Source organism: Amblyomma americanum, chromosome 6 (assembly GCF_052857255.1).
Source record: "Amblyomma americanum isolate KBUSLIRL-KWMA chromosome 6, ASM5285725v1, whole genome shotgun sequence".
Lineage (NCBI taxonomy): Eukaryota > Metazoa > Arthropoda > Arachnida > Ixodida > Ixodidae > Amblyomma > Amblyomma americanum.
The window spans coordinates 180,426,207-180,449,964 of NC_135502.1; the positions used below are offsets into that span (position 1 = coordinate 180,426,207).

Consider the following 23,758-nt stretch of genomic DNA (forward strand, 5'->3'; position numbering starts at 1 on the left):
TGTTGCCCGCCGCTCCCGCAGGCGGCGTTGTTGCCGAAAGCTTGGCTCTTGCGCAGGCATGCTGTCGCTGCTCGAATATAGCAGGCAGCCTTTCTGATAGCATGGCTACTTTGTCTTTTTTGGTGCGAACCTGAAGTGAGCCAAGCTTGCTGGCGGGCCAACTAGCCTGGATCCCATCGGCCGCGGTCTTAAAAATGAGCTTAAGATGGTTTTTGATGTGCGTATTTACTCGAATCTAGGCCGATCCCGATTCTAAGCCGACCCCCTAAAGTCCGAAGCCAACAAAAAAAAAAATATATATTCTTGAATGTAGGCCAAACAAAAATAGCGAGGACAGCATTCACAAAAAGCAAACGGCATTTATTGAATCTGAACGTGCAGAGCTCATTCAACGTCGTCGTTACGGCTAGACTCGCCGCTGTGTTCCTTGTCACTGTCACCTTCAAACAGTGCACTATCTTCGGTACCGTCAAGCACATTAGATATGCTGCACTTTTTAACGGCGCGCACGATCGAAGTACCTGGGATGTCGTCCCACGCTGCAGCTACACAGCCCGCCAGCTGCGATAGCGATGCACGTTTGATGCGGCCCGTTGCCATTAGCATGTGGTCTTCGTCAGTCAACCAGTCCGTGTATTTTTGCAGACGATCCTTAAAAGGTTTTCAATGAAAAACTGGCACGTTTTTTTCAAATCCTCGAATCTAAGCCGACCCTAGAGTTTGGAATATGATTATTTGAAAAAAAAAACTATCGGCCTAGATTCGAATAAATACAGTAAGTCATAAACGTTGGTATAGAGAAATGTGAAAAATATATCATTTTTGAGGATCGTTGATCAATACCGAATTGCTGGTAGAAGTAACAACGATGATATGAGGAAATATTTTTTTGCCAGAATCGCCTCTCAGCTGCTGCTGGCCCGCCGTTGCTGTCCGGCTAGCCTGGTGCCCACAGCTGTCCGCTAGCTCCGCTTCCAAAGGCGTCGCAGAAATTGACCATATCTTTAGTTTATTGCGAGGTTATGCTATTGACAGCAAAGCAATGTTAAGAGTGTTCCTTTTATTATAGTGCAGGCGACTTCGGAAGCAGCGTCCGCTGCGCCTTCGATGCGGAAGAAGCTATAGGCTAGCGATGACAAGGGCAGCCAGGCAGCAGCGCAATTCGTCTGTTGGCGCGACAGTGGGCGGCGCCATTGCCGAAAGCTCGCTACTTGGGCAGGCATGCTTTGTCGCTGCTCGAGTATGTATCAGGTGATCTTTCTGATAATGTGGCTATTATGTCTTTTCTGGTGCGAATTTCAACACCAAGCCGAGCAGCGGTCGGTCACTGCTGCGTGGTGGCAAAGCGTACGCTTTGAGCTTGGGCCAAGCGGCGCATCGATACTTGCCACTCCGAGTGACCCTGCTTGTAGCGGGGCTGCAGTTCGCAAGCGGTGACCAGTGCAGCGTGCCGGCCAAGTGTTCGCACATGTGTCGCTTGCTTTGCTCCCATCGCGAGTGTCGCACTTCTGATGGAAGCAAATACATCTGTCCTCCGTGGTGTTGCGGGTGTAGTTGTAGGTTCTCAGTCAGGAGGTGCCAAGTTCACGTCCGTATGTTTGAGCATTTTATAAAATTATTTTTTAGCCTTAAATAACCTCTCTCTTGTTTACCTGCGAGTGACTGGATTTATTTTTCGTGCCATGCCTTTCTGACCTGACAATCAGTGCCGCTCATTACTGGGCGACACTCAATCTAGGTTCATAATCACGATTGTTAAAGAGTTTGCTTTACTATATGGGGATTTATTTAAAAGAGTTATGACAAAAGAAGAGAGAACGAGAAAGGGCCAAGTCGGCGAGAGGTCTCGCACGTCGTCTCGCTAGTGTGGCGTGGGAGTTGGCGGACCATCGGCCAATTGCCGTCTCGTGGGAGACCTGGCGCCGATGACGACACTCGGCCGACTGTTTTCGCCAGTGTAGTGTGACATAGATCCAGACATCACGACGACACGGCTTTGGCAGACCGAATCGGCTGACTGTTGGCCTAGTGTGGCAGGCCCTTTAAACTACAACAGACGACAAGCGAAGGAATTCGACGTGCACCGCAATCCAGGATGGTAAGAGCATGGCCGGCCTTGAGGGGAGTGCGCGCGCCCTCCTCGAGACTGGCCGTGGGCGAGAGAGACGCTGCGCTGCCGACGCTGCTGCTGGGGTGCGACAACCAGAAGTCTCAAACAGAACGCCAGCGGATCACGTATTCATGGGCGGGGCCCAGTCCCAGAGCTGTTTCCTTTATCTTTTTCTGGTGCCCCGCATGTACGAGTTGAGGGGGGAGAGGAGGAGCGCAATTTTTAAGGGCACAGGGTAAGCCCTATACTTCCCATGCATTTTAGGCCATGTTGAGGTACATGTTTCTCACTAACTAATAACAGTAGCCTAATAATACATATATCATTGTTTGCCAAATTTTGTGCTCTTTTTACTGAACTAGAATATTTGAAATGTGTTGAAAATTCGATTTTTAATAAAATTTTTTCCGGTAGTACACAAATCTGGCCTTTCTTTGCGCATTTCAAAATTCATAACAGAATAACTGCTCAGTGAAATTGCTTAATTCTAGTTCAGTAGTTGGCAACACTTATGTAGATGATTGCAAAAAAAAATCAGCCGTCTGTCTTGAAAGGCATTGGAAATAATGGTACCTTTGTAAGAAAAAACACTGTTTTGAGATAATAGAGCGTAAAGAGAAAAAAGATGTGAAAAACCATTTTTTATTCGCAGAAACGCCTCCATAGTAATTGGTTTAATAGCCCCCTGCTTCGTAGTCACTGTCGCCGTCATTTTTTCGCTTTTCGGCTTGTCGTTTTGACTGTCGGGCCTCTTTTGTAAGCTGTCGTGTTGCTCGGTCCGCAAAGTACATGCGCTTATGGTCAGCTTCCCTCAGCCACTTGATGGTGTCGCTCCCTGGGTTCAATCCACACGCCTTCAAAACGTTGGCCCGTGCGATGCTACCATCATTAAATGAAAGAACAGCATCCAGTGTTGCCATCCGTAGGGTCCGAAGCCTAACAAACACATTCTTTGGCGCGCGTTCCCAAACAACATGGTTGAACGACTCATTTGCATTTTGAGTTCGCCCATGCAGGCACTTCTCTAGGAGCTCAGCCTTCGATAGCTCCCTATAAATGGGTTTGATAGCCTCCAAGAAAGATGCAGGCAAACTCTCCTTGTGGAAAAATGGCTTGCCCTCTGACTGACTTCTGTTGAAGGCACACCACGTATTAGGTCCCTTTGGGCAAAGTCCATGGCATGGGTCATCGTCTGTGGCCGATAAGTGGAAGAAGGTTGCCCAAACGGCCTTTCGCAGTTCATCCAGGTTTCCTACATTTCTTCTGATGGCCAAACCATAGTACGTCTGGAGCTTGTCTATTACTGCATCAGTCAGTCGGCCTCGGCCCGAGAGGCTCTTTCCATCAGAGAGTTTTCCTGCTTTGTTTCCTTTTTTAGCCTTCGTAACCTTGTGCCCATCCTTTTTTGCACGTGCCCTATGCACTCAACCTTGGATATTTCAACGGAATCACCATATGGCATTTGTGCCTTCACAGCCATAAAAGCCTTGCTGTCACCATCCCCAAGGTATTTGACGTATCGAACGCCGTGGAGCTCCTCACTCCTGCCGAAAATTTTCAGTGCTCCTGCGACTTCCATTCCACCGCTGGTGCCTTGGTAGTTGCTTTGGCACACCTCTCTATGAAGGGGGTCACTGTTTGTACCCTTGATGCTGCACTTTGGACAACGTTTAGACAAAACCTCCACATCCAGCACTTTCCCAGAGTCTACACTGGTCGCAGAGACTATGCCGTTATTGGAAGTATGGCCTCGCTTCTGCCAGCTTCCATCAAGAGCAACTGCGATGTCTTTATCCCCCTCATTCAGCTGCACAGCTTCGTCAGCTGCCCTTTTCATTGACTCCTGAGCAGCAGCTTCGATGTGACCTAGAAGCTATTGATTGTATTTCGCAAACTTTGTCGGCGGCTTAGGAAGGTTTAGCATAGCACAGAGTATATTTCCTGCAGCCATTCCCTTACCAATGGACCTCAAGGCATACACTAACCTGAGGTTGGCTTCATAGAGGCCAGAAGTAGTTTTTTTCGACGTCTCAAATCGTTGTGCGGGACTACACACTTCACAGTTCAAACTGTAAACGCTTGCAACACCTACCCGTTTTGTCACAATTTCGATGAGCTCAACACTTCCACCGCACTCTCTGCACACACAAATCTGTGTAATTGCGGCACAAATGCCGTCCATGTCCATTAAGGCATATTGGCTGCTGCTCTGTAGCACATCCTCTTCCTGGAAGCACAGAGAAAATCTTGAAAGCTTCGATGTCGAGGAGCTGGCGCGTTCGGCGTTCGGGATCTCATTCGGTCGTGGACATCCTTTTGCTTTTTCACGATGAGCGTAGCGGTTGCCGTGAAATTCACGCCTGACGAAGGCCTTCTTTGCCCTGGGCATCTCAACTTATCAGCAGCAACCAACACCGGCACAATTTACAATACTGATCGAAAGGGATAGCACTCGGACGCAGCTGCATGAAGGTTGCAGAAACGTGGAAAAAACGTGCAAAGCGTCTCAGGATTGTCTTGGCTAAAATAGAGGAGCTGTACAATAGTTGCCAGACAATTTCTTATATGTAGCTGATTTTAGACAAGTTTTGAAATCAGGTGGTGGACTTTTTGGTTGAAAAAATTGACGTTAATCCTGAAAGGGGGCGTGGCCGCTCACTACTTGGTTTCAGAAAAAGCGTTTTTCAGCCGTAAATATGGCTTTCTGAGAAAAGTGCGATCATGGAACATGTGTAGAAAGAATTGAACTTCTAAAATTCCAAAAGAAAAAAAAACGATTTTTTTCTAATTTTTTACCTTACCCTGTGCCCTTAATTGTCTATATCTTCGTTGTGATTGATGCTAGCTCAAAAATTCTTGCGCTGGGGTGACGAGTCATGGAATGCCTATCTCTCGTCTGCTTTACGTAACCTCAGTTAATTTATTCCATTGTCTCTTTAACCCTGTCCTGTGCCGGCTACGGCCACTTTATTTCCGCAAACTTCTTATCCTCATCCGCCCACCTAACTTTCTGCCTTCCTCTGCTACGCTTGCCTTCTCTTGGAATCCACTCTGCTACCCTTAAGGACCAGTGGTTATTCTGCCTTCGCATTACATGCCCTGCCCAATCCCAAGCCTGATTTCGAGCAGGGTGTCATTGACCTGCGTCTGTTTTCTGACCCACTCTGCCCCCTTCCCATCTCTTAACGTTGCCCTTAAAGGACCATAAACACTAATTTTAGCTGTGTGCTTTCTCCTTTCAAATGATGCTCTAGCCATTGAAATAAGTGGTTCACCACATGGTATTTGACTACGACCACTAAATAGAGTTGAAACTTGACCTAACGAAACACGGTTTTATGAAGTTCCCAATCTAACAAAGAAATTTCGATTCCTCAGCAAGTACCCTAAGGGTTCAGTGTTCTCAATAACCCGAAATGAGCCACCACGTGGCTCGATGTTTATGCTGCTCGGCTGCTGACCTGAAAGGTGCGGGTTCGATCTTCACTGAATGGTCGTATTTCAATGGAGGTGAAATGCTAGACGCCTATATACTCTGCGATGTCAGTGCACAGTAGAGAATCCCAGGTGATACAAATTATTCGGAGCCTTCCACTACGGCATTCCTCTTAGCCAGAGTAGCTTTGGGACATTAAACCTCAGACCATAAACCAATAACCTGAAATAACGTAACAAACAACCACTATACTCAATTTATTGAAGTTTTTCTGGGAATAAATGAGTAAAAGAAAGGTGAGTTTTCATTTATTTTGCCCACAGTGTCTCGCAGCTTGTCAGCACCTTCCGAGCAGTAACATCAAGGCGCCCAAGTCACAGCCCTGGTTTTGTTTTGACCGGGCTGCAAGCTGCACTGCTGTACAGAACAAAGGACTCGGCTTTCGGTGCTGCTTCCCAGCTTGGCTTTGAATCCGTTATACCAGGCGACGCTTTCGCAGACTTTTGACACGCGCAGGCGCAGCTTGTCAACAAATACGGTGTGGTGATAGCTTTTGGGTGCCGCTCGCTACGTTACGATTTTAGATATAGAGGGCTGGAAAAATGCCTTCCTTGATTTCACAAATTTCCTGATTTAACGGCATAATTCCTGGCTGCTCTGCACTTCATTAAATTTTGTTTTATATTGAATGTATTATTAAATTTCTTCTTGATGCTTTTTTCGGTTTCAGTTTCATCAACTGGATGATTGCTGTGACGTGTAGTCAGTGTTTAGGTTACGTGAGCCACAAAAGAAGTAGAATATAGTCGCTTATGCATAGTTTTGATTCACTCCAACACTTAAAGGTGCACTGAAGACGAATCTGAACTCGTCTTTTGTCCGTGGGAACTCTATCTACACGTTCCGGGCATTCTTAGAAATTTGAATTATTGTCCTATGTGGCCGATTGGCCTAATTAAGTGGGATTAAACTTCCTGGCTCCCGCCCTTTTTTGAACTCAATGCAGTAGGTAGCCGGAGTCAGCCAATGTTTGGAGTGCCTTTCAGCCAGTCCAGTGGCGGCTTCGCTTTTCCTTTTATGTTGTTTTTTAGTTTTCTGTGAATGAATAGTTTGTCACAGACAGTATAGTTGCAAATTAGGCCCACGGAAATAAAATACTGATTTACGTATCATTCCGCCGATCGCAGAGCGGCAAGCCGCCACGGGACTCGCTGATGCGTTGGTTGACTCCTCCTACCTACCGCGTTGAGCTAAAAAAAAAGGCGGGAGCCGTGACATTTAATCTGATTTAATTAGGTGCAATTGGCCACACAGAACAATAATTCACAGTTTCTAAGAATGCTCGGAACGTGTAGGTAGAGTTCCCAAGATAAAAAGACGAGTTCAGATTCCTCTTTAGTGCACCTTTAAGCCAGCCTGCTTCAAGAGCTGAAATGTCAATAAACGATGTATCGGTAGTTACTTTGCCGTTTTTTTTTGCATAACCTAAACACAAACTACACGTCATGATCGTCATTCTGCTGACAAAAACGAAACGGAAACATGTCATGATCGTCATTCTGCTGACAAAAACGAAACGGAAACAGCATCAAGATGAAATTCAATTACAAATTATTTAGCGGTGACATGCCAATACCACGGGGTGAACCATGTATGCTAACGTATAGCGCATCTATTGGAAAGAAGAAAAGACGCAAGCAAAATTTTGGAGTCTATACTAATTTAACTTAAGCTGAACCCCTTTTTGTCAGCCTCCACATTTCTTCCTCATAAGTGAGGATCGGTCAGATATAGCTGTTTATATATATACTTCTTTCTTGAAGGATATTGGTAAACTGCCACTCATGATCTGTGTGTACCTGCCTTGTGACCATTCCTCATTAATACCCTTGTCACACGGGCACTACAAAGGCCTTTGAGAATCGGGTCCTTACATCCAAAGGCGTAAGGTGTGCAGCTACAAGGCACAAATGTTGCGCCTTTGCCGCTAAGAGCCTTGAAGGAGAAGGTGCCCGTCCGAGATCTTTCGAGCCCATAGGCCGGCCTTCGAGAACCTGCGATCGCAATGCCGTCCAACATCAAAAAGTAAAAGCAATGAAAAAGAAGATGCAGCCAACAATGTTTGAAAACATCTTTTTAAAATACGAAAGGTGTGTCTGGCTTTGCTTTCTGTACAGGTGTTTATATTTTATGCCCAGATTTTAAGTCAGTAAAGTGTTGCAGCAACACCGAGTGCACCTGGTGGCCAAGGCAATACACAAAACCTGCTGCTGCTGATGAGAGAAGCTGTTGTAGTTCTTTCAAGGAAGCAATTAGAATAAAAAAACTGCCTGAGCTAAATGAATGAACAGTGAGTGGTCCTGATTAGTTGCCAGATGGCCTAGTTGACTTCACCTCTAGTAAGTGCTGTGTTGTCGTGAATTGACAACGCGTCCCCGACTTTCCGAAGGGGAACACTATCGCATACAGGTTTGAACAAGAGAACAAACGCATCAAACAAAACAAAATGAAGCCGTATTTATAATTGCGGACAGGATAGAACGCGGGTTGATGAACTGCGACACATCGCTGGTGTTGCGTCGACGGAAGCGGTAAAAAGAGCCAAGTGGTAGTAGTAGCGGAGAGGACTGCAGGAAGACTCCGGTGGTCTCCCATCAACAACCCGAAGAGCTTGGCAGCAGCAGGAGAAGCGTAGCCAGGACCCGTCGACGGCGTCCCGAAATGGCGGAGGTTTAATGCAGGCTATCCAAGGGTGCCTTTTGGCAGCACGGACCCTCAATCCATCGGCTGCCACTTCCACTCTTCCAAAGAATGCAGGAGGCTTTGCGTCGGTGTTTCCAAGGGAGGTCCACAGAAGCACGGACACGACCTCTAATGGCTGCCACCTCCACGCTTGAATGGCACGATCTCCGCTGCGCTGTCTCCCTTCACACCTTGGTTTTCTGACACATCAGCCCTTCGCTCTTCGTGCTCGCCACGCTCTTCGTCGCCGTTGCCTCGCACACACCTTTCGCATGCGCACACGCTCAACGTTGGGCTGCCACACGCACTGCTCCGCTGTCCAACGCACCACTGTCTACGTACCGCATTCAAAAATCCCTTGAGGATTTCTTGTGCGCCTCACATATGCCCCCCCCTTCGGAAAAGTTTTTTCGCAGAGAAAACTGCCGTTGGGGCACACTAACATGAATGTTCCCGTGGGAAGCATACAAATGTCGTTGATGCACAAACACTAGTGTTTGCGTGGTAAACTATCAAGTTAGATGCTGCCGAAGTCACCAGAGGCACTTTACACAGTGACATATGGAGGCACATGGAAACACGCACAGAGGGAACATGGGGTCAAACTTTATACATCTGGCAGAAGGGAAAATAAAAACCTTACAAAAACATCGGACAAAAACTTTACATGCGTCTGTACCAGAAAGGTGAATATATACACACTGAACAACCCATAACCGGAGAACGAAGGAAAGCAGAAAAACAACCCACAAAACACTACCACACTCTATTTGCACAGGTTACCATTGCAAACACTCGACAGTAGTACTGTACATCGGCCCGCAAGGGCACCTTGAGTCTCAAGGTGATAGTGCTTGGCGCTACCACGGACCCTTAGCCCCATACCGAAGCTGTCATCCGCACCGTGGCGATAGGTTGTAAGGTGAAGGGTTGAAACCGTGAAGGGTGGCAGTCGGGGCCATGGTCAAGCCCCGGCCGACGGGCTCCCCACCTGTTTACCAGGCGGGGGGCTCCAGGACCTCCCTGCGAATAAGACGGTGAACCACAGGCGACATTTAGGAACCGTCAGTATATCCATAGCGCATGAGTACCTCTTCTTCAAAAAAATCTGATCGGTCCCTGAAAAGGAACTGCACCGATGAAAGATTCACCAGTACCCGACCTGACGTTGACCACTTTCCTCACTTCTTAGTGATACACTCCCTGGTATATAGCTACCCCATTGCAGCGATGTCTGTGTTCGTTATTGCTTGAACCCTTGAGAAACGGATTGGGAAAAAGTACAAAGCAAAGAAACTCTCATCTTGTGACCTTCTTGTTGAAGTGTCCCAGAAAGACCACACTGACATCCTTCTGAGACAAAAGCAGTTTGCTCACCTCCTGGTGACCATCACTCCCCGCCGGAATCTAAACACTGTACAAGGTGTCACATCAGAACATGATCTGATCCAAGAAGCAGAAGCTGACCTCCTGGAAGGCTTCCGAGATCAAGGTGTCATTGCCCTTTGCCGCATCACCATAAGGCGGAAGGATGAAGAGGTGGTGACACCCCATATTGTCTTAACATTTGAACGGTCCCGTCTTCGAGATGATGTTAAAGCAGAGTTGATCCACTGCAAAGTTCGTCCTTATATCCCCAACCCGAGAAGATGTTTCAATTATTAAAGGTATGGACACGGATCAAAAACATGCCAGGGAAAACTTGCATGTGCGAAGAGCGGTGCCTATAAGCACCCAGTCGATAACTGCAGTGCTGCTCAAGTAGAGTGTCCTAACTGCCACGGGCCACATGCCGCCTACACACGAACATGTCAGACATTTCAAAACGAGAAAAAAATAATTAAACTAAAAGTCGCAGAAAACATCACATTCTCGGAAGCTCGGAAGAAGCTTTCTCTTCTCTCCATAAGATCCTACGCTGACGCAGCACGCCGGGGGCCGGGCGGACGCAATTCAGCATCGCTGATGCGCGTCCACTACAGCCCCTCACCAAGCAGCTGCACCAGAATTTCATGTCCCAGAGGTCAACTTTTTGCAGACCTCTGGGAGAACACAGACAAATGAGAGGGGGAGTCTCTCCCTCTTGAAAGCTCCACGTCTGCTTCCGCGTCTCCACCGGAAGCAGTGGGCATGACATCGGGACCCTCAGCGTCGGAGGCGCTTAGGAAGGCCCCCATAGAAAGGCGGAGTCTTCTAGACCACCTTAAACTGAAAAGACATCCGCCAGTCAAACCGCCTGATAAAGGCGGCGACATCTAAATAACTCCCACTAATCTTCGCTTCCTCACCAAGAACTATGGCTTTAGAGAGCATTATCCAAAGGAACTGCCGAGGTCTACATAAGAACCTGGATCATATATATGAAATACTTGCGGAATATCAACCAAACATACTTTGCCGACAAGAAACGCGCTTAAACAACACACAAACTTTCTAAAGAAGTATGCAGTATACCGGAAGGACAGGCAAGGCAGTGTGCACTTATCAGGTGGCGTTGCTATTGTGCTGCAGAATTCAATTGCCTCGCAATGTCTTCCACTGGCTACTGATTTAGAGGCAGGGTCAATATGATCCCTAACTTTTGGCAGAGTAATAACAGTATGTTCCCTATATATCCCACCAGACCATTGCTTGTCCACAGATCAACTCAAAAAAATCATTGTTCAGCTTCCCGAGCCATTCCTGTTGGTTGGGGATTTTAACGCTCACCACCCATTATGGGGAGGTACCAGAACAGATTCTCGAGGAGCGCTAATCGAAAAATTCCTGTTGTCATCTGGCTCATGCATATTCAGTAGGAGAGAACCAACCTACTTAAATTCAACTCACAACTCATACACAGCAATAGACATTGCTATTGGCTCTCCATTGCTCTTGGCAGCTACTGAGTGGGCTGTTATTGAAAAATTTGTATGGAAGTGATCACTTTCCCATTTCTTTGAAATATACAGAAAATATCAACGCGAGGGTAAATAACCCTAGGAAGTTTAAAGAACAGATTGCTGATTGGAAGATGTTCCGGGAACTATCAGCATTACCCTGTTCATCAGTTACAGAACTAGGTATAGATGGATCTCAATCCCTGATCACACTGCATATAACAGCCTCTGCACAGAATTTCATCCCACAGACATCAGGTAAAACAGAAAACAAACTAAGACCATGGTGGAATGTGCAGCGCAAGAAAGCTCGTCAGGACCAAAATAGTGCATGGTCAAAATTCCGCCGTTATCCTACGATTCACAACTTGATAAACTTTAAGTGTGCTAAAGCAAATGGCAGGTGTACTCGACATATATCCAGACAGGAAAGTTGGCAATCGTTTCTCTCCTCTGTAAATTCTTACACAGATACGCATAAAGGGTACAGTAGACTAAAAGCACTTAAAGGTCATAGTGCACATCCAATTCCTCTTGTTAGCACTGCTGGTGATACATTGGCACACCAGTCAGGTGCTTTAGGCAAATATTTCTAATAAACTTATAGTTCTGCGCATTATACAGATTCCTTCTTGAGATACAAGCTAGCTGAGGAGGGAAAACCTGTTCACAATAATAAAAGGCCATCAGTAGGAGGATACAATAGCCCATTTAGTTTACAAGAGTTGAAGGTTGCCTTAGGCACTTGTGGGAACTAAACAGCAGCAGGCCCTGACAGGGTTACATATGGAATGCTCATGCACTTGCATGAAGAAACCCTTGAAACTATCCTGTGCCTGTTTAATAAGATATGGGCTGCTGGACGTCTTCCAAAAGCCTGGAAAGAAGCGATTATTATCCCAGTATTAAAGGGACTATGCAGTAAATTAATTGACATTACGTAAAGCAGGCGAGAGATAGGCATTCCATCACTCGTCACCCCAGTGCAAGAATTTTTGAGCTAGCAAAAATAACAGCGAAGATATAGACGATTAAAAATTACGCTCCTCCTCTCCCCCCTCAACTCGTACACGGGGAGTACCAGAAAAAAATAAAGAGAACAGCTCTGGGACTGGGCCCCGCCCATGAATACGCCATCCGCTGACGTTTATTTTGCAACTTCCGGTTGTTGCTCCTAGCCCCCCAGCAGCAGCGTCGGCGGCGTGGCGGCATCTCTTCAGTCTCTTCTCCTTCCTGGATTGCGTCGCACGTCGGGTTTCTTTGCTTGTCATCTGTGGTGATTAACAGTAATAAACCCGGACCTCAAGGTGCGACTGCTCACTTTTACGGCCGCGATGGGCATCGAGCCCCATGCGTGCGCATGAAGAGCCGTGCGAGTGGCTCCGGAACTCCCGACAGAAGGAGGCAGCAGAGGAAAATTGAAACCATATGCGCGAAGGCAATGCCCTGGCTCGCGCTTGCCTGAGAGGGTCGCGCGGCGGCACGAGCAGACGATTTTCACGGCTACCGGAAGTGTGTCCATGACGTCGTGGCTGCCGTGGCTCCAGCGAATGACAGCGTGTGGTGGCCTGGCGACGTCATGGTACAGTGACGTCTTTGTTCCACGATTTTAGTTCCAAAATCGGTCACTACGAGTATACCAATCGGCCCGCGAATTTTGAAAAACACGGTTTTTAAAAGTTCATAATAAATTGCCGGCTCAGTTCTGAAGACTCATACTTGGTGTGAATGCTTCTTAGCATCATTTCTAAGCATTGAAAACATTTACAAGTGACTTTTTATTCGTTGCATAGTCCCTTTAAAGCAAGGCAAAGAAGCCTCACTTGCGGCCAGTTATTGGCCAATCGCCCTAACCAGCTGCTTATGTAAGCTCTTTGAAAAAATGGTAAATCGCCGCCTTGTGCATTTTCTTGAAATCAACGGTCTTCTTGACCAGCACCAATCTGGATTTAGAGCTCACCGGTCAACCTCTGACCAGCTCGTTGCCTTCGAATCTTGCGTAAGGGACACCTTTGTGCATAAACAGCACTGTTTATGTGTTTTCTTTGGTTTAGAGAAAGCTTACGATACAACATGGCGCTATGGTATCATCCGTGACCTGTTCGTCTTTGGTATCTCGGAAAATATGCTGTCCATCATTCAAAGTTATCTGTCTGAACGAACATTCAAGGTCCGTGTAGGGAGCTCGTTATCCAAGCAGTTTATACAAGAGAACGGTGTCCCTCAAGGCGACGTTCTCAGCTGCACTCTTTTTATAGTGAAAATGAATTCATTAAAGAGCGTCCTGCCTAGGTCTATATCCTACTCCGTTTATGCCGACAATGTACAAATAAGTTACACAAGTCATGTAATTTGGCCATCTGTGAGCGGCAGATTCAACTAGGAGTAAACAAAGTAGCAAAGTGGGCAGACCAAAATGGATTTAAACTCAATTCATCAAAGACTGTAAGCGTACTCTTCAAAAAAAAAAAAAACGTCGTATTAGACTTAAACCCGACATCACACTTAACGGGCAGAGTCTTGCTGTCCAAAAAGAGCATAAATTTTTTGGCATCTTAGTCGACGAAAAGCTTTCGTTCATCAAACACATTAAGTACCTTAGACAAATGCATGAAATCATTAACCTTTTAAAAATCCTGTCCCACCAGTCTTGGGGTACAGATCGAGACTACCTGCTGAGCCTTCTAAATAGTGTAGTTCTATCACGTATAGACTACGGCTCAGTAGTGTACGAGTCAGCACGAAAAAGCACCGTACAAATGCTCGACGCTGTGTACCACCTTGGTCTGCGGTTGGCTACTGGTGCTTTCCGTACAAGACCAATTGCAGGTTTGTACGTTGAGGCGGACCGATGGTCACTTGAACGACGACAGAAATGCACAAGTATAATGTACGCTACAGAGGTATTATCTCATGCTGACCATCCATGCAATGCGCTTTTGCGAAACCCAACCAGTAAACTACTCTTTTCAAACCGACCGTCTGAAACCCCACCTTTACCCATTAGAGTCGCCACACTTGTCCAAGACATGGACATACCAGTCTCCAACATTTTGGTAACTTCTTCTAGAGACATAATTGCTCCCTGGCAAGTGTATCCAATTGACTGCGACACATCTTTTCGTGAGGTTGGTAAGAATGGGTCACCAATTGGGATAAAACAGCATTTCCTGTCCCTACAAGCAAAATATCTGTGCACAGAGTTCTACACTGATGCCTCGAAGACATCCTCAGTTTCATGTGCAGTGCACAGTTGTCAATTTTCTGAAACGAAAATAATGAATAGACACACAAGCATATTTACTGCGGAATGCCACGGTATTCTGTTGGCTGTTAGATTCATCGTGGAAAAGAAAGTCTCAAGCTCTGTTATATACTCAGATTCCTTAAGCGTGATTATTGCCCTGTCTTCTGGGAAACCCTGTAAAAACTCTGTAATGAATTCCCTCTTGAAATGCTTTATTTCTGCACGCACATTGAACCTTAAAATTACAGTATGCTGGGTACCAAGTCACTGTAGAATAGATGGAAATGAAGAAGCTGATAGGCTTGCAGCATCAGGTGCCGAACTGAGTAGTATAGATATAAAAGAACTCCCGTACCAGGACCTCAGGCTATGTATTAGGACTGCACTCCGCAAAGAGTGGGAGCAGGATTGGGATGAACAAACAGTCAACAAACTGCTCACAATAAAACCATGGATTGGGAGGTAAGCCACAGAAAAACAAAATAGATTCAAAGAAGTTGCTCTCTCCAGACTGAGGATAGGACATACATCGCACTCTCGCATCTTTTACAGGATACTCCAGCACCACAATGCACGAGATGTGGAGTCTGCATCTCAGTTGTCCACACATTAATCATATGCCCTGGACTGGATATGCAAAGACGACAGCACTTTCCTGAGCTGTGAAACATTTAACATACCAATGCACCCTTCATTATTTTTAGGTGATCACCGCATGTTCTCATTGGATAGAGTTTTTAAATTTTTAACTGATGTAGGTTTTTTAAGAGAGATTTCATATTCAAAGTAACCTCAGCACCTCCTCATTGCTGAGGAGAGTGCTGAGCTTACCCATAGCTGCCAGACGCCTTGCCCCTCTTGCTCAAGCAAGGACTGTGGTTGAGGCTACCTGGCTTGGTCGTTGATATATAACTCCTGTTAGAACAAGTTTTAGGCACTATACATTATTTTAAGCCATTTCACCAGATATTTAGGCACCCTCTTCAGACTCCATAATCATGCACATACTCACTACTCTTAGGCCCTATACACCTGGTTTTAATGCTATCATCTGTACACATTTTAGCCTGAGTCGACCAAAAACCTCGTGTTTGGCGCTCTTGGCCTTAGTTGCCCTTGCGCCATAGAAACCTAGCATCATCATCAGTACTGTACATCGGGTATCACCCTCCGGCAATTTATAAACCACTCATGCAAACTGCCTACGTTTTCCGATCCTGCCAACTTCTTCGATTACAACGAAAGATGATGTTTGCACGGTCTCTTGGAATGCATGCTCTTCGTATCGCTTAAGCATATTGATGTGGAATAGCTTCTTAGTGAGGCCCAAGTCGATTCAATAATCCACGTCGTTCTTTTTGCCAGAAACCATGAATGGACCTTGTGGGTACTCGGCAAAAGAATGAGGTCACGGTTTCCAACCCTTAAATGCCGCTTCTTGCTGTTCCTGTCATAGTACCTCTTCTGAGACTGTTGGGCACGCAACAGATTTTGATGTGACATAACCATAGGTCGTCTTTGTGTCTTCTCCCAGCTCTTCCCTGGTCCAGAGCTCTCTGAGGACTGCGAGCGGTCTTTGCACGTGTCGTCCAAATATCAACTCAAACGGAGAAAACCCCAGACTCACCTGCGGCCCCTCTCTGTATGCGAACTGAAGCGGAGCGATATAATGATCCCAAGCTTTGGGCTGCTCCTGACTGAGCTTCCGCAGCATATGCATGAGTGTGCCGTTAAATTTCTCCACCATCTCATTGCCCATTGGATGGTAAGAGGTCGTGCTGAGTTGTTTCACTGCCAAGAGATCATTGAGCGCTCTCATCATTTCGGAAGTGAAACAGGAGTCCTGGTCACAAAGAATCTTTCTCGGAAAACCTATTCGCGAAAACACCTCCACCAAACCCTCTGCTAGGGTCGCTGAATCTATCTTTGGCAGAGCTACGGTGTCGGGATACCGCGTGGCAAAATCAACGAGAGTGAGAATATATCTGTTCCCTTTACCGATGTAGGCCACAACGGACCGACAATATCGACAGTGACCCGATCAAATGGAGTGTCGATAAGAGGCATGCGTCCCAACGGAGCTTTCCCCACATTGTATTTCGGGCACGTCCTTTGAGGGGAGTCAGACGACCTGACATACCTCTTAATCTCCTCCTGCACTCCCGGGCAGTACAATTCTTCCAGAACTCGATCTGTGGTTTTCTTAATGCCCTGTTACCCCGCTAACGGGTTATCGTGGGCAAGGCTTAACACCTGTGGTCTATAAGACTTTGGAGGTACTACCTGTCGAACATCTCTGCCAGAGGCGAAATGATAGAGGCGATGCAGCAACCTCTTTCCGACAGAATACGAGTGCGAAGCGCCGTGCTTGCCATATAACACCTTTAGTACTTTCACCCAACACGCCTTCAGTGACTCATCGTCTCTTTGCTCTGTTTCTAGCATTTCCTTGGTGAACCTCCTGGGACCAACGCTTAAAGCATTATTTTCTCTCATTCGTCCGGAAACTTCATTTCCAGCCAACACCACTTTTGGGTCCTTGCCATTTTCACTGGCAACCTCGTCATTGACTATGCCAGGACATAATTTAGCAGCGTCCTCCGATTTCTTCCAATTAATATATGGATTTGACAGTTCACGGGCCTCTGGTATATTTCCAATTATGACATCGTACAATGGTGTCTCCATGCATTTCACTAGGGCCGTGCCAGTGAAATGATGGGAAGCTGTGTAGACTTCCGCCTCGGGAATTTCCCGACTACTGCCATCAACAAGGAACACCGTAGATCTCGAGCCGGTGAGTGCTGAGTCAGAAACTAGGGCTCTCCGTACAACCACCGTATTGCTCCCAGTGTCCCGCAAAACACGCATGGGTAGGCCTTGGAGCTGTCCCTTTAGGACAGGCATGTGTTGTGTGTCTGCAAGCTTTTTCCGGACAAGTCCGACCGCCACGTTGTCCTCAGTTGGTTCAAGCCTACGTGCTGTTGTGGACACCGTTTCAGACGCTACACTGTCTGGTTGACGCTTTTGGTTTTCGTGCTTCCTTGAGCAGGAACTTACATCATGCCCTGTTTTTCGACAATAAACGCATTAAAGGTGTTTTCGCTTAGGGCGACAGTCAGCAGCCTTATGTCCAGGTCGGTTACAAATGAGGCACCTTCCCAACTGACTTTTTGATGTAACATCCTTCTCTCTTGGGGTGCCCACATCTAACGAGTCTTTGAACGAAGACAAATTTCTTTGCCGCTGGGCCCCTAGAAAGTTTTCTGCTGCCTCAGCCATTTTGTCCAGTGTCTTGCAGTCTTTGTCTAAGGAAAGTCGCCAAACGGCTATGACAGTTCATGAACTGTTCGGCCACCACCAAGTTACGTAAATCATCGTATGTTGTGGCCTTTCCCGGCATCTCGACCCACCGATCAAAAAGAGAGAGCAAGCGTGCTGCGTATTGCTTGCCCGTTTCTTTATCAAGCCGCTTACTTTCACAAAACCTTTCGCGATAACCCTCTGCTGTGAACCGAAAATGTTGGAGCAGGGCTAGTTTTGCCTTTTCTTAATCCGTTGGATCTGCTGGGGACAGTCGACCGAACACACAGAGAGCTTCCCCAGTCAAAAACATTGATTGGTGCAGCCCATTTTTCCTTTGGCTAGCTTAAAATGTTTGAGGTATGCATCCAAGTCATCCCTGCGATCGTCGAAAAGCAGGATCAACTTGTGTGGGCTAACTGCTCCTGAGGACCCGGGTGCGGGTTCTCGATTACCCCACCAGCTTCTGCGAGCCTTAATTGGAGCTGCAATCTAGCTCTTCGGCCTCTGCTCGCGACTTTGCATGCTTGCGTTCGGCTTCTCCTAACGACTTTGTATTCTCGCGTTTGGCCTGTGGTTTGCACTCCTCAGCCTCTGCTTGCGCCTTGGCGTGCTCGCGTTCGGCTGCCTGTGCAGCGCGTTCCTTCTCCTGCTCAGCGGCAGCTCGGCATCTCTCAACCCCATTCGTTCACCCAACTCGATCAAAACCTTTAGTGTTGCCATCGTTTCTTTTTACAGACCCACGAAAGGGGAAAAAAACCACGGCTTCATCCTGTCGCACGGATGCCAATTGTCGCGAATTGGTAACGCGTCCCCGACTTTCCGAAGGGGATTGCTATCGCGTGCAGGTTCAAGCAAGAGAAAATCCAGATCAAACAAAACAAAGCCGTATTTATAATTTAAAGGAAAGAGCCAATAAGAAATAAAAACACCAATAAAACACACACACTCAACATGCGTACAACACTACAGGTTAACGGAAAGCGTTCACCAGATACTGAGCATTCGAGGTGAAGTGGGGATGTCTTGCAGACAGGATGGAACGCAGGTTGATGAACTGCGATGCATCGCTGGCGGAAAAGAGTCAGGTGGTAGTAGGAGTAGAGAGGACTGTAGGAAGATGCCGGTGGTCTCCCATCAACAGCCCGAAGAACTTGGCAGCAGCAGAAGTGCAGTCAGGACCCGTCGACGGCATTCCGAAACGCCGGAGGCTTAATGCAGGCTATCCAAGGAAGCCTCTCAGCAGCACGGACCCTCGGTCTATCGGCTGCCACCTCCATGCTTGAAAGGAATGCAGGAGGCTTGCATCGGTGGTCCAAGGGAGGTCCACGGCAGCACGGACCCAACATCCGACGGCTGCCACCTCAACACTTGAATAACAGGATCTCCGCTGTGCTGTCTCCCTTCACACCTCGGTTTTCTGACACGTCAGCTCTCCGCTCCTTGCACTCGGCATGCTCTTCGTCGCCGTTGCCTCGCGCATCCCATTCACACGCGCAATGCTAGGCTACCACGTGCAGCACACAGCGGTCCGCCGCACCGCATTCAAAAATCCTCTGAGGATTTGTTGTGCACCTCATGTGTGTACATTTTTTTTTATTTAATATACTGTTAGTTCTGCTGGGGCTGTTACAGGAGTGGATTTATAAGCAAGATACAAATTAACAGACAGTAAAACAAAGGCCAGCAATAAGGTTTAAAGAAACAAGATATTAAGGGGGGATGAGGGTCTTGAAAACTTTTTTTTTATTTCTTAACATATCTTCCTGAAAATTGGCATGCAGATATATCTTTGAATGCTAATCCCAAATATATATTCAGATTTGATATATCTCATCTAGAAATGAAGATATGGCAAAATAATTTATGCCACTTAGGTCTTTTCTTACGGGCCATTATGGTGGTTTCTTAATTAAAAAAACTAGTTTTAAAGTAATGCTGTCATTCTTAAGGGCCCATTGCACATCCTAAAGCTAAAGAAATTTTTAAAAAGTCATCACATAGGTCATGAATGAATAACAAAGTAGGAAAGAAAAAAACAATGTGGGAGTAATTAGCTTAGATCTGACCTAATTGCTAGTCTATTGGGTTTAATGAAAATTGGAAAGCTTTAGGATGTAGCTGAGGTGTTGCTGAAAAAAATGATACCTACTTCAATAAAATCAGTCGATGCAAACATTATGAAAAGTTCCGTAAGGCAAAGGCATTTGATCGAAAAAGCAAAGCTGAGAAAATTGCATTCAAAGTTTTGCTTACTCTGCCATTTTTGTTTACTGATCATATGGAAAAATTTAATGCTTTAGCATGCCGCCCAGTCATTGCTGAACACAATAACACCAAATTTACAGAAATCTGTTCATGTAAAGATTATGAAAACCTCTGTATTGCATTGGCACTTGACAAAAAAAAAGCTCCGAAAATCACTTGCTATTTTCTTTGAATCTGCCACACATTCACAAAAGTCCTGGGCAGTAGTCCTGGGTGCTGTCAGGCTTGTGCTTCTTGGCCATCCTCTTCTTCACCTTTTCAGCATTGGTGTGACCCTTATCAGACCTGCACAGCCTCTGTTTATCTTTTTCAAGGCTCCTGCCAATGAGCCAGCTCCCAGGCCTGTAACCAAGCTGTGCTGCAACAGCTCTGCTGGTTGTTGCCATTCCTTGGTTGAAGCGAGAAACTGCTTCTTGCGAGGTTAAAAACAGGACAGTGAGGAGTGTCTAATGCGAATGTTCAAATGTTCAAGCTTCAGCTTAGAGCGCACAACGTCTTGGCGCTCTGCCAAGTTCGCCGAGCGCCCCCCCCCCCCCCCCCCCCGAGCTCTCCTCAATATATATATATATTAAAAAAAAAAAAAAACAAATGACGTTATCAGCGGCGGCAGCGGCTTGGCGCGCTGCCAAGGTCCGCGCTGCGCGTGCTTGTCGAAGCGTTGAGCACGCGAGCTCGGTTCAGCCGCGTCCGTCGGCACGAAGCGGCGTGCGCAAACGCCGAAGTCGACGTTAGGCTTAGGTCAGCCGGCTCGGCCGCTTCCGACGACACGGAATTCGAAGCGGCTTGCAGCGTATCAAAAGTCGATATTTTCCACGGGCTTAGTCCAGGCACATCCACCGGCACTGCAGAGGCTTGCGGTAACGCCGAAGTTGACGGCTATCGGCATTGTCTAGCCGCGTCCACCGGCGATGCTGGCGTCAACAGGGTTTGTTCAGCCGCGTCCACCGGCGAAGCTGTTGTTGGCGAGCTCAGTCCAGCCGCATCCACCGAGGGTACAGCAGCTTGCGGCATCACCGAAGCTGCAGTTCTCGACGATGCAGCGCTCTACTTATTCCATGCGCGTCTCTTTTTGCCGACTGTTTTTCGCGTGCTTGCTTTCAAGCGCGCGTCTCGGGCCATCGTGACACACGGAACAAAGACACCAGGCAGGCAAATACACGCAAAAGCACGAAATTCGGGGCTAAAAGAAGCGATTCAATAGCCAAAATGTCTACAATAACGATAAGGAAAACGGCAGAACGAAAACTACTAGGAAACAAAGAGGAGCGCGAAAAATGACGGGCGTTCAGGCGAAAGCAGACGACGGGAAGGAGCCGAACAACGCGGCCGCGGGGGGCAAAGCATGCGTCACGGCCAATCAGAGGGCTGCGCCTCGAGGAGCGCCCGTTTTACCCAATCGGCGGCCGTCTCGCGACGCTTTCCCCCCTTGCGAACGGGTGCTGATAGCTCCGCTGTGCGAGGGTCTACAGCTTGCCGTAAGGCGCCAAATTGGAGAGCGGGAAACCAGCTTTCAAACGAGACCAAGATGGCGCCGATCGGTTCGCGTCGCGCGGAGCTACGGCAGCTTGAAAATGGGGCAAACCTTCGCGCTTGGCGTTCAATTTCGGCTCACCGACGTTTATAAATTCCCGTTTTTTTCATACTTTGAGTTGGAATTCAGCTAAAATATTTTGTATAGGCATAGTTGGGACATTAAAGACTTCAAAATCGCAATTTTTGAAAATTGCCATTTTTGACCATTTTTCGCGATTTCAAGACCCGCGTCCCCCCTTAAAGCATTCATAAACAGTCACATCGAGTGCGGCATATTTGACGGAAGATAGTCCGCAACTCTGGTCTTCAAAGCATGCATTCAGTCACGTCCCAAGTAGCGCAGGTAATTGGCCCAACATTGAAACCGTATTGGCAAAGGCCAGCACTACAAAGAATCAGCGTGGAACCATCCTGTTGCATTCCTTCATACAGTAATAAACCAGGTACACATCGGGCGGGCAACAACACAAAGCCAATACAGACTGAACATGATCATCAGGTCTGGCATGTTGACGGGACTGATGAGGCTGCGAGCTTAGCGAACTTTTCCAAGGAATCCTGCGCAGTTACAGATTTATCTAGGCTGTTCCATTGTCTTATTGCTCAGGAGAAGGAAATGCTATATGTGTTTTTAGCATAAGAGCATTCATTAATCGTAAATTCATGCTTGTGACGTGTTTTTCTAGAACGATTAAAACTAGTAAGTAGCAGGATCCATGTTGAATGCGTTGTGAATTAATTGATTAAAAATCTTGAGTCCATAGAGTGTGACACGGCTTGACAAGGTGTCTAGGCCTGCGCAGGAAAGCAACTCTGTAGAAGAATCAGTGCGCCAGTATCTGTAGTAGATAAACCGAACAGCTTTTCTTTGAACTGATTCGAGCATGTGTACATCTTTTTGCATATACGGAAACCAGACAACGCTTGCATATTCTAAGATTGGACGGATACGGACTTTATACGCGAGTAACTTGGTATCTGAAGTTGCAAAGCGCAAGGTGCGTTTAAGGAAGTATAAACTGTTCATTGCTGTTTTGGTAATGTTTTGTACTTGAGTTTTAGAGCTGAGATCATCTGAAATAATCACACCAAGGTATTTCTTTTCAGTTACTGTTTTGAGAACGCCGTTGCCAGTGCAACATATTCCAGTTCTGGGTCCAAGCCACGGATTGCTTGATAAAGAAGGCTTTGGCGTGCATCGTGTCAAAAAACAGTTTCCTTGCTTACTTGTTGACACCCACAGTGTGTCTTGAAAGTGAGCTGAGAGCCACTGACCTACCGCGAACGCTACTTATGGATTCGTTGTGACCACCGAACATTAAGGCATCGTATTCGGAGTTGGATTGGGCATTTATGCTTCAGCAGAGAAGGCATTTCTTGGCATAATAAAAAGACTACACAGAGTTCAGTCTGTCCTTCGTTGTGCTTTTTGTGCTGAACCATCGAGAGCTCTTGCTGTTAAAGGGGAACTGCAGCGTTTTTTCTGCCTCCTGGGATTTTGACTGAAACTTTCACGGTACGTTCTGTGCAGATTTTTAAGGCAGAAGCCTTTCTTGGCTAATGAGTGGCATGGATAGAAATTGTAGACAGAGGCTGTCTGCAAAAGTGTTCACACAAACTGCCAGTCATAAGTTGTATGGTAATTAAAATAATAAGAAAAGGAAACGGGTCTCGCTGGGAATCAAACCCGGGCTGCTGGCGTTAGAGACGGAGACGCTGTCACTCCGACACGACACTTGGACGTTTGAAGCTGAAATAAAGGCACGTCTAGTGAAAGGCACAGTTCTTATAAATGTATTTTCGAGATGTGTACTGAGGCCTACATGAGTAATTATGAGCATTTTATGTACAGATGTGGCAATCAAGCGAGTACCAAATTTCCTCAGTTTCCAGTAAATTTCTTCCATGCTTGACGTGCAGTTGTTGCACCATCATTCACCACCCACTGATAACCTCCTTGTAATGTACAGTGTAATGTTCGCATTTTCACACGTAAGGAGAATTAAGTGCACCTCATAAGTGCACCTCGGCAAATGTGTTCACACAAACTGTCAGTCATAAGTTGTATGGTAATTAAAATAATAAGAAAAGGAAACTGAAATCTCGCTGGGAATCAAACCCGGGCTGCCGGCGCTCGAGACGGAGACGCTGTCACTCCGCCACGGCACTTGGACGTTTGAAGCTGAAATAAAGGCACGTCTAGTGAAAGGCACAGTTCTTATAAATGTATTTTCGAGATG

General features: G+C 46.7%; 1 protein-coding gene across 6 annotated transcripts in view; it reads left to right on the forward strand.

Moving 5' to 3' along the window:
* The window catches only part of LOC144094203 (uncharacterized), a 158,611-nt gene that overhangs the window by 67,642 nt on the left and 67,211 nt on the right, over positions 1 to 23,758 (forward strand). The window lies entirely within an intron of this gene.